Genomic DNA, 9,611 nt, shown 5'->3' with positions numbered 1-9,611 from the left:
ATCTAAATCCCTATTTTTAAAAAATCCCTAATTCTACCAAACCCCCCCAATTTTCACCATGAAAACTCTAGATTTTAGGTTGAAATCTTAGGAAAAGTAGTGAAAGATTGAAAGAAACTAGTTTAGAATCACTTACCAATGATTTGGGGAAGAAAAGTTCTTTGAAAAATCGCCTCTAGGGTTCTTGAGTTTGAAAATTTGAAGAATGAACCAAAAATCCCGTCTAAGTCATATTTGATAAGTTGCAGGTGTCGCATTTGTAACATGGGGTTAACAAATGTGAAGAATCAATCAAAAATGCAAAGATCCTCACACCCCTTCTTTCTTCACAAATGCGAAGAATAGTTCATAAATGCGAATCTGACCTTCCACAATTGCGACCATATGATCTCATTTACGATCACTGCCTTCCTCTGACTCACTTTGCAAATGCGAACTCTATGTGGCCCAGATACTCTCCACAAATGCAAGGAGTAGATCACAAATATGAAACCTTTAGAGGTCGCAAATGCGATGCCTGATCTCGCAAATACGAAATTAGAGGCTTGCACCAGAATTGGAAATACCAGCAATGTTCTAAGTCCAATTTTCACTCTGTAGCCTATCCAAAACTCACTAGAGCCCTCAGGTCTCTAAACCAAAAGTGTACACAAGTCTAAAAATATCGTACAAACTTGCTCGCATGATTAAATTACCAAATAACACATAGAACTACAAATTGCGGTTGAGATCTTTGATGTGTGGGGAATAGACTTTATTGGCCCCTTCGTGAGCTCATATGGCATGACCTACATCTTGGTAGCTGTGGACTATGTCTCTAAATGGGTTGAAGCAATCGCCTTACCAAATAATGAAGAAAGGAGTATGACCGCATTTTTTGAAGAAAAACATATTCACACGGTTTGGTACGCCAAGGGCCATCTTGAGCGATGGTGGGTCTCATTTCTGTAACAAGGCTTTCGATGGGCTACTTGAAAAATATGGTGTAAAGCACAAGGTGGCCACACCTTATCATCCTCAGTCGAGTGTTCAAGTTGAAGTTTCGAACAAAGAAATCAAGAATATTCAAGTGAAAACTATTAATGCAAACAGGACCGACTGGTCAAGGAAGCTAGATGATGCATTGTGGGCCTATCGCACAACATTCAAGACCCCCATTGGCACTTCACCATACAGGTTGTTTTTTGGCAAAGCCTGTCACTTTCTAGTAGAACTTGAGCACAAAGCTTTATGGGCTTTAAAGAAGCTAAATCTTGATTGGGCTGAGGCTGCTAACCTAAGTATGACTCAACTCAATGAGATGGAAGAATTCCGTCTTCATGCCTATGAGAGTGCAACCATGTACAAAGAACGGATGAAGTTTGTCCACGACAAGAAGATTCTGAAACGGGAGTTTAATTTGGGTGACTTGGTCTTACTCTTCAACTCAAGACTCAAGTTATTTCCGGGCAAACTCAAGTCTAAATGGTCTGGACCATTCAAAGTTGTGCGTGTGTCTCCCTATGGTGCTATTGATCTTGAGTCAGAAGATGAGACTCAGACTTTCAAGGTAAATGGACAACGGGTCAAACATTACCTCGGAATCGTCGAAGAAAGGCATGTGATAGAACAAATTGCTCTACGAGATGATCCAACAACTGCGTCCACCAAAGATTAATCCAAAAGGAGTAAACTGCGTCGTGCCGCGATGTTAAATCAAGCGCTTCTTGGGAGGCAACCCATGTGTGGTAACACTCTTTTGTAGTTTTTTAATTTATTTATGTAGATTATATTGAGAAAGTTGACGTTTGTGCTAGAATGCAGGTAAAATATCATGAACAGGGTCTTAGTGCTGAAGAAACTGAAGGAAAAAGAGGTCCAAATTAAGCGATAGATATGCGATCGCATAATGACTATGCGAACCGCATAGTCATCGCAGACCCAGGCAGAGTGTTTGGCTAATTTCATTGTCAACTCTGCGGTCGCTTCTCATTTATGTGGCCCGCATATCAAGTATGCGATCGCATCTTGCATCGCACACTGTACCTACATGACCCAGTTATCAGCCCACCGCATAACACCTATGCGATCACATAGTATGTTATGCGATGGACTTCCCCACCGCATACTTTCCAGTTATAAAATTACCCATCTCTCTACACACACCACATTTGAATGCAAAACAAGTAAAAAAAAAAGAGAAGAGGAGAAGGATACTGGTAAGACGTATGAGGGCAAGAATCCAAACACACTCACCATTGTTTTTCAATTCCATTGTAGAATCCTCAACCTGCAGGTATGATCTCCGACCTCTCTCCTCTATTCTTCACTCTTATTTTTTTTCCTGGATTTTTCCCCTTGTGAAAACAACCAACTCCCAATGTCATACATATCTGAAAGTTTGTGCTTAAAAAGGGTCAAATTGATTTGAATTGATTAAACTAGCATAATAGTGGATTTCGTGCTTTTGATTTTAGTTGGTAAGGAGTGAATTGAGGGAGTAATTGTGTGCTTTTGGCCACGAACCCAATAGGGGGAAGTCTGAGTACCCCCTCTCTCTCTATCTTATGAGATAAATCATAATGGACGTAGATTTTTGAATGAATGGAAAAAGGAACCCACATGATTTGGGGGAGGGTTTGAATTTTCATGAGAACAATGAGTTTTGGGGGTCTCATAATGGCTTTGCGGTTTGCATACTCACCGCATTCTGTCCCTTAGTTTTTCCTAGGTTAGAACGAGTTATGCGATTGTCTTTGCGATCACATATCTGTTTTGCGGACCGCATAGGTGCCGCAAATTGAGACAGTACCTCAGGTTTTCTTAGTGTATATTCTGCGGTAGATTTACGATCGCATAACTACATATGTGGTAGATTTGCGATCTCATAAATGTTAATAACTTTTTACTTCTGCACATATGTGATGGTTCTACAGTCCGCATACTTGATATGTGACCGCATAACCCATCGCATAACAAATTTTATTTTATTTTTTGTTTTATTTTATTTTGTTCTTTTTTCTTTATATCTGATGTCTTTTCCTAAGCTCATTCACTAACTAAAGAGGTCTAATCCAAGACGAACACCGGCCGGTAGTCGACAAAAACGGGCTGCCAATCCTAGCCAACAAGCACAACAAGCAATAAGGCAGCGATTTCAGGCACTCCGCATTACTACTGAGAGCTCCTCCCAGTATGATGAGGAGGCGTCACATAGTGACCTTAGACTTCAAGTTGATCTATAGGCTGAGGCATGCATGAAGCTGGGGGAGGACCTTAACCTTCGGTTTGGGGTCAAGGGCTCCATAGACTTATACAAAGCAGCCCTTTCAAAGAGAAACATTCTAGAGGAAAAGCAATTGAGCTTAAATGGGCTATCGGAGCATTACCCTCACATCCTTGAAAACATCAAACAGAGGAAGTGGGAGTTCTTCACTGAGGTCCCAGATGACTCCAACGAGACAATTGTGAGGGCATTTTATACTTCATACGGTGCCTCGAGGACTCCTTCATAGAAGTTCAATAGGATCTTTTCCAACTATGTCCGAGTGTGAGGGGTTGAAGAGAGTTGTGGGCCTGAGACGATCAATGAACAATATTTCAAGGATTAGAGACCATGCACAGCTGAATATGATGCCAAGGTATCCAATAAGCACAATGAGCGTGCCTGGGTTGCCTCAGTAATAGCAAAGGGGACACCGGCCTGGATTGACCCAAAACACAAAATTTTCAAGGAGGATCTCATAAGGGAGGGTCACTACTGACTAGCTTTGTTACATCCCGTCTGATGCAATCCCGAAATGAAACTGACATCAACATTGAGAAAGCAATTCTCATTGCATGCATCATGATAGGGATTAAGATTGATGTAGGGGAGATAATATTCCAAGAGATAGGAATCAGAGCCAATCATAAATAGACATCACTTCCATTCCCCTGCCTGATCACTGCTTTTTGCCGAGCTACAAAGGTGCCTCTCCTACTTGGGCACGACAAAATGGAGAATGCTACCAAAGACAATGACATTATGAGAATCAGTGATGCAGTAGAAAAGGAAACTGCAGCTCAGACTGAGACTCCCATTCCTCCTCCAGCAGATACAACAATATAAGAGGGTCCAGCACTGCCAGACACCTATCAGGCCCTAGCTACCTCCACATCTACTCCACAGTCCTCTACTACACAGTCCCAGGTTCCATTACTAGCTCTGTCCAAGCTGGGTCTACTTGCTTAGCATGCCAATGCTAAGGTAGACCGGCTTATCAAGGAAATTCCCAACCTCACCCGACAGGCTTTGACTCCTATCCAATCCTCAGTGACGGTTCTTCAGTAGCAACACCAGAATTATGAGGATCGCCTAAAGAGCGTTGAGGCACGTCTTGAGAAGGTTGAGCGGGGTGAAGTTGGAGGTATGCCACCGCTCCAGAAAGATGTGAGTGACCTTAAGGCTGAGCTGCAGAAGATGCAGAGTTTAGAGTTTGATTTGATAGCCTTCCTCCCGAAGGATGGAGAGCAGGGTGCTGACACTTCCGTCCCAGGCCTAGATATTGATTTCACTACATTGATGATAGCCCCAGAGGCACAACATGTTCAGACCTCCATAGCTCAAACTCCTCCTACTCATATTGATATCCCTTCCGATAAGGAATCTGGAGATATTGAGGAGTCCAATGAGGAGAAGTCAGGAGATGAGGAGCCGAATGAAGAGGCACTGGGTGAGGACACTAGGGGTTAGCAAGACAAAGGTAAACAAGTTGTTGTCTTTACAAGGGCAGAAGATGAAGAAGAAGTAGCTGTGCAGATAACCACTGAACATTCGCTAGTAGATATGGTCGGCAAGGCACATCCATCAATCACTTAGCCATTACAGGGCGAGGCTAGCAGCTCCCAGGCCCCAGCTCCAACTTCACAGTAGGTAGAGCTTCCTACTGTACCTTCACAACAGCTGGAGCCTCTTGCTCCAACCATGGTAGATACTGCTCATTCCGAGGCTCTACCAGCTGTACTTTCACTACCAACAACTGCTCCAACAGATGTCCTAGATCCTTAAGCTTCCCCGAGCGCCTAGTGTGCCCCAGGAAGTCCCTGAGCTTTCGTTTTTGCTTTATATATGCATTGGGGACATGCATAATCTTTGGTTGGGGGTGGGGTAGTATAATCATAATCTTGTACCCATGTTTTGTAGAAATATTTTGCTGTACCCCATGTATGTATATAAGACACTTGTACCCTATGTGTGTATATAAAACTCTTGTACCCATGTTTGTATATATAAAACTATTGTAGCTTAGCAATGAATTCCCTTTAGTTTTTCTTCGCCGGATTCTTTTCCAGAGGTGTAATAGTAGAACCACGGCAGTAACATGAAATGTTTTGACTTAGTTGGTGTTGATTGTGTAGCTCCAAGCATGTGCCAAGTGTTGTAAATATATGATACCCTTCCTTCTTTTGAATCTAAAAAAATGTGCTGAATCTAAAAAAAATTTATAATCATTCTTGTGAATTTGAGGCTCGCTCTTTGACTTTATGCTTATTCAGAATCTTACATATGTTGAAGATGAAAGTGTTAAGTTGCTCTGTGTCACTTGAGGGCAAAAACTATGCTGTGCCCGTTTGATGCGGCAGGCTCGATAAGTTCGATATCATCCATTCCCCAAGATGCGAACGGCCAAGGCGAGCTTGTTGCAGTAAGCTCATTTGGAGGCACCTTTATTATGTCTGCATGTATCTGACATCGAAGGCATTTTCGGACATACTAGATGTAGTCCGTTTCTATAGTCATCCAAAAATAACCAGCTCGGAGTATTTTCTTGGCTAAGACAAAGTCGTTCATATGCGGACCGCAGGTCCCTGCATGAATTTTATCCAATAGCCTGGATGCTTCCTTTGCGTCGACACACCTTAGTAACCCCAAATAAGGACTCCTCCGCTATGAAAGAAGTTGTTATATAATCTCTAAAGTGTGCGTTTCTGAGTATGATTTGCGAGTTCTGGATATTCTCCTTTCGTCAAATATTCCTTGATATCATGAAACCAAGGTTTTTCGTCCACTTTTTCTTCTACTTGAGTACAGTAAGCTGGCTGATCATAGATCTTTACCGGAATAGGATCAATGAAGTTCTTGTCTGGGTGCTGTATCATAGACGATAAGGTAGCCAATGCATCGACAAACTCATTCTGAACTCTGGAACATGTTGGAACTCTGTCTTTGTGAACCTCTTCCTTAATTCCTGTACATGATGCAGATAGGGGAGTATCTTGGATTTCTTGGTTGCCCATTCTTCTCAGACCTGATGTATAAGTAGGTCTGAATCTCCGATCACTAGCAATTCCTGAATGTTCATGTCAATGGCCATCTTGAGCCCTAAGATGCAGGCTTCGTACTCGGCCATGTTGTTGGTACACGAGAACCTGAGCTTGGCAAACACCGGATAATGCTGGCCGGTTTCTGATACTAGGACCGCTCCTATGCCAATTCCTTTGAAGTTTGGTGCTCCGTCGAAAAGCATTCTCCAACCATCATAGGATTTTGCAATATCTTCCCCTATGAAAGATACCTCTTAATCAGGAAAATAAGTCTTTAGAGGCTCGTATTCTCCATCCACGGGATTTTCAGCAAGATGATCTGCTAGTGCTTGTCCTTTGATTGCCTTCTGAGTCACGTAAACAATGTCAAATTCACTCAGCACGATTTTCCACTTGGCTAGCTTGCTAGTGGGCATGGGCTTCTAAAAGATGTACTTCAAAGGATCCATTCTTGATATGAGGTAAGTGGTATAGGCACAGAAATAGTGTCTCAACTTCTGAGCTACCCAAGTCAGAGCACAACAGGTGCGTTCCAATAGAGAATATCAGGCCTCGTACGGGGTGAACTTCTTGCTGAGATAATAGATGGCCTGCTCCTTTCTTCCCATTTCATCATGCTACCCCAGAACACAACCGAAAGCTCCCTCAAATACTGCAAGGTAGAGTAATAGAGGTCTACTCGGCTCGGGCGGGACAAAAACTGGCGGCGTTGACAAGTATTCCTTGATTCTGTCGAAGGCTTACTGACAATCATCGGTCCATTTGGTAGCAGCATCCTTCTTTAACATCTTAAAGATTGGCTCACAAATGACAGTAGATTGAGCTATGAACCGGCTGATATAGTTAAGTCTTCACAAGAAACTCATAACCTCTTTCTTGTTCTTCGATGGTGGCAATTCTTGGATGGCTCTGACCTTTGACGGATCCAGTTCTATTCCTCGGCGACTCACAATGAACCCAAGTAGTTTTCCGGCAGGAACCCCGAGTGCACATTTGGCGGGATTTAGCTTCAAGTAGTACCTTCTTAGTCTGTTGAAGAACTTCCTCAGATCTTCCATGTGGTCATTGGCTCTCTTAGATTTGATAATGACATCGTCTGCATATACCTCGATTTCTTTGTGTATCATGTCATGGAAAATAGCAGTCATGACCCTCATGTAGGTGGCCCCGACATTCTTTAACCCGAACGACATCATCTTGTAACAATACATTCCCCACGGCATAATGAAAGCTGTTTTCTCCGCGTCTTCCTCATCCATCAATATCTGATGATACCTAGCAAAAAAATCAATGAATGACTGTAGTTCATGCTTTGCGCAGTTGTCAATTAGAATGTGTATGTTCGGCAAGGGCAAGTCACCTTTCGGACTGGCCCGGTTGAGATCCAGGTAGTTGACACAGACTCTAACCTTCCCGTCCTTCTTCGGCACTAGCACAATATTGGCTAACCATGTTGGATACTCTACTACCCTAAGAACCTTGGCTTTGACTTTCTTGGTGACTTCTTCCTTAATTTTCAAACTCATGTCAGGTTTGAACTTCCTGAGCTTCTGTTTTACTGGTGGGCATGTCGGATCGGTTGGCAGTTTGTGAGCTACAATAGATGTACTGAGACCAGTCATGTCATCATAAGGCCAGGCGAATATGTCCTCATATTCCCTTAGAAATTCTGTATACTCTTTCTTTTCTGATGGTGACAGATGAACACTGATGCATGTTTCTTTGACATTTTCTGCATCTCCCGGGTTGACGATCTCAGTTTCGTCCAGGTTAGACTTAGGTCTGTTCTCAAAATCCTCAGCCTCTTTAACAACCTCTTCTGGTATACCATCTTCTTCTGAGTCTATATCCGCTTGTTACGTTGCCTCGTTACATGTCACAATCGCCGGTTCATCAAGATAAGTAATAGTAATGCTGTGTAAATAAAGTAAACGATAAAAAGTAATAAGAGCAAGATTTGTAAGAAACTGAAATGCTTTGATAAATTTCATAATTGTTTTGAACATTGGAGCTCTTATTTCAATATTAAAAATGCAGAAAGAAAGTCAACTAGCGAAAAATAAAGATAATGCATGGTGCTTTGTTCAGCCTTGCTACCCCGAAGCTTTTCGGGCCCTGGTGGTTCTGATAGACAAATTGTTGAGGCGTGCTCCTCAGCTCACAGCTTGTATAGAAGGGCCTTCTTCCCCCTCCTCCTCGAAAATGACACAACAGTCCATATTATCATCTTCCAACAACAAATTCCTCATCGCCGCTAGTGCTTCCTCTTCTCCCGACCCATACATGACATTGGCTAGCTGGAAAGTCTGCTCCAAGTGAGGTATCAGATGCTCCAGTGGGTAGTAGGGACTTCTCCATGGTGGCGACCAATGGTTCAACTCATCCTAGGTGTATTCATATCCCAAACCAAAAGTGGTACCGTGTTTCTTCAACTTGATAGGCTTAGCGATTCCTTGGAGATTCTTGCCAAGTCCCTTGCCAGGTTTGTATCCATACCAATTTAGTATACTTTCAATTTTGTTATCCTACCATTTATCCTTATCCATGACGTTGACTCGCTCAATGTGATGGTAGGTTTCTCCGCCTATCTTCCTTCTTCCTCCGATTGTTGGGATGGTCTGGCGACTGTATATGGGATTGCTACCATCGCCGTGAATAATTACCTCTTGTTGATTCCACTCGAATTTCACTGCTTGATGTAGGGTTGATGCTACAGCCCCAACGACATGGATCCAGGGCTGTCCCAATAGCAAGTTGTAAGATGCTGGGACGTTTATCACTTGAAAATCAACGTCGAACCAAGTCGGTCCCATTTGCAGACACAAATTGATTTCCCAAATAGTGGACCTTTGTGATCCATCGAAAGCTTTGACATTGATGGCTCTATCCCTGATCTCATGCAGGCTTTTTCCCAATGTTCTGAGAGTCACCAATGGACACATATTGAGGCTGGACCCTCCATCAATAAGGATTCTGGTGATGAAATAATCTTCGCACTGCACAGTAATGTGCAATGCCTTGTTGTGACTTAGCCCTTCAGGTGGTAGCTCATCTTCGTGGAAAGTGATTTTGTGACTCCCCAATACTTTCCCTACCATGTTTGCCATTTATCTTCTAGTTATGTTGCTGGGTACATATGCCTCGCTCAGCACCTTCAATAAGGCGTTCCTATGTGCGTCAGAACTTTATAGCAGAGCCAAGATAGAGATCTGGGCCAACATTTTGTTCAACTGATCAATGACCGAATACTATTTGCCTTGTATCTTCCTCCAGAGATCATCAGGTCTAGTTTCAGTGATGGTTGGTCATCCAGAGGCCTGCTTACT

The sequence above is a fragment of the Nicotiana tabacum genome, chromosome 5, assembly GCF_000715075.1.
Source record: "Nicotiana tabacum cultivar K326 chromosome 5, ASM71507v2, whole genome shotgun sequence".
NCBI lineage: Eukaryota > Viridiplantae > Streptophyta > Magnoliopsida > Solanales > Solanaceae > Nicotiana > Nicotiana tabacum.
The sequence above is the reverse complement of the archived record's forward strand: the minus strand, read 5'-3'. Positions refer to the sequence as shown.